This window comes from Bidens hawaiensis, unplaced genomic scaffold, assembly GCF_021521415.1.
Source record: "Bidens hawaiensis isolate Kalapana, Puna unplaced genomic scaffold, B.hawaiensis_p1.1 tig00023216_1, whole genome shotgun sequence".
NCBI classification, from domain to species: domain Eukaryota; kingdom Viridiplantae; phylum Streptophyta; class Magnoliopsida; order Asterales; family Asteraceae; genus Bidens; species Bidens hawaiensis.
This window is the reverse complement of record NW_027493639.1, coordinates 326,701-329,179: the sequence shown is the minus strand read 5'-3', so window position 1 is coordinate 329,179 and position 2,479 is coordinate 326,701. Positions and strand designations below refer to the sequence as shown.

General features: G+C 33.2%; 1 pseudogene across 1 annotated transcript; it reads left to right on the top strand.

Moving 5' to 3' along the window:
- Positions 1–5: 5 nt before the first annotated feature.
- On the top strand, positions 6–2,231 carry LOC143567108 (uncharacterized; annotated as a pseudogene). Its single transcript, XR_013141347.1, has 9 exons — positions 6–85; positions 176–341; positions 530–605; positions 692–826; positions 1,043–1,119; positions 1,257–1,326; positions 1,456–1,521; positions 1,617–1,775; positions 1,996–2,231. The product of XR_013141347.1 is annotated as an uncharacterized LOC143567108 (transcript).
- The last annotated feature ends 248 nt before the right edge of the window (positions 2,232–2,479 follow it).

Sequence of the window (2,479 nt, the reverse complement as noted above, 5' to 3'; positions counted from 1 at the left end):
AAGGAATGCTTGTTTTTGATGCGGCTCAATTTGATGGATCCTTAAAAAGATTTCAGAGTTCAATAACACTTTGCGGTCTGACCCAGTAGTAAGTTTTATGCTTGGTATAGTATCATCAGTTTTGTTTTGTTTAATGCTTGTTATATCTGTTGACCTTTTAATATTATTACCTTAGGACCAGCAGAGCTTGTCAATCAATGATACTGAGACAGCGAGATTGAGTGCCATAGCCAAAATTTTGAAGGACACATCACATTATCATAGTAGTAGATTTTCAGATGATGACATCAGTTTATTGCTAAAATTGCTAAAGTCATGGCCCGTTTCAATGGTGTTTCCAGGTGAGTATCTTTTTTGAGTTGAAGAGACTATGGCTGTTTTAAGAGATGATAAACACATGGTTTAACATCTTTATTATTGATGTCTTTTCATACTCATTGGCACATACTATATCTAAAAATTTATGATCATTATAACCACTTTTTAACCTTTATTATATTAAATAATCAACTATTGTTTCTATCTTTAGTTATTGACGTGTTAAGGATGGTCATTCTGCATCCGGATGGGTCAACTCATTCTCAAACGTGCTGATGATGAAAAAGGTATTGCGATTTCTTAATTTTTTAGGACGCCTTCAAGTAAATTTTCTGTAATTAAACTTATTATGATACTGTCTTTCTTTTTTCAGATACATTCATGGAATTGATTAGAAAGGTTACGAGTAGTCCTCCTTCCCTCAAACCTTTTAACCAGTATCCGTGTGGTGGTAAATCTCTTTAAGAACTCAGGATATCATCCCTGGTTGCAAAATCATCGTGTTGAGGTATGCCATAAGTGGAGACTGTGTTTTTTTTGTATGTTTTGTTGTAATATTTTGTGAAATGGTAGTTTTTGCTTGATGTGTGCATAATAGGCTTAGATAGGGCTTTGTATATAGAGTTAAATTAGACATAGATATCTTATAGGCTACGATAATTACAGAACTAGTTCTAGTTATGTTGAAGTAATGCATACTGATTTTATTTTTTCAACTTTGTAGATTTTTGATGCATTTGCAAGTTGTTACTCATCTCCGAATAAGCATGTGCAAGTATCTTACTCTACGTTGGTCCTCAAGTAAGTACTCGGAACTCAATAATTATTTTATTTAACTTGTAATTTTAGTTTCATATATATGTGAAGCATCTCAGTTAATTTACTTGCTTCCAATCATTAAATTGAGCTAAAACATTCATTTACTTTAACCTTTTTAGTTATGCTGTGCTGTTGATTGAAAAGAAGGACGAAGAAGGTCAAGCTCATGTTCTTTCAGCAGCTCTGGAGGTACATAAATATAAATTATTAGTTTTAACTTGTATCGTTCCTGTAACAGTATAAGTTTCTTATAAATTGACTTAGAAGGTTCTATGTGTTATAAATACAAGTTGGTTTTGTTAATGCTTTTATGCACAGATCGCTGAAGAAGAAACATTGGAAACGGATGCAAAATACCCAGCTTTAGTTGCTATTGGGTCACTGGTATGTTTAACTTGTCATTTTCAACAGTCAGTTATATATTCACCAACACATAATTAGATTCTAAGTGACATTTATGTATCATATATCTTTTACAGATGTTGGAGGGTCTGGTAAAGAAAAATAGCAGTGGATCTTGAAGTTGGAAGCACTGCCAAATCAGGCAAAGGCGTCAAAAGATTCTAAAGTTTCTGAAGTGGCAGCTGACATTGAAGCTCTGATCAAGCACACCTGATTACCTCAACCACGTCATCATGGTAGTCATTTTCTCTTGTTTCTTCAAAATCTTACCATAAAATGATAGCGCCAAACGGGCTGGATTGGGTTGACCCACTCACATTCTGTCCATATTTGAAGTAACTAATGCGTTTTTTGTGATTATGAGACAATATTATTACAAAAATAACCTAAATTCTTAGAACATTAAAATAGAGTAGAACTTTGAACATTAAATATTTTATTCGCTCTTTTTTGCAGGAACGATAAATGAATCAAGAAAACTGGTACAGGAATCGGCCTATGAAACTGTGACGGTTTTCTGTGGGACTAGAAGTTTATGTATTGACTTGTACTTGAGTTCTAATGAGGTGTTAAGCCCAGGCTTTTTGGGGCTAACAATGAACTTGGTGATCTCATTTTTTTTTCCAGTTTTCTTCTTTACTACAAAAGATTACAAAATCAAATTCTTGATAAATTAGATTTTTTAAGACTTAGGGTGGTGTACTTTCCTGACACGAACTTGGTATTAAAACAATTCGTCATTCCATTTAATATTCGTTAACATGGTTATAACGTGATTAAAAATCCAATAAAACCTATTAACTCGTTTGTAACTAACGCATTTAGTTAAGTAGATTACACGGGTTGTGATCGGTTACATGATTTTAATAATGTGTAGGTTAGGCTTAACGTATCTGGGGCAAATTGTTAAATTGCCCCAAACATGTTAATCATGTGATAC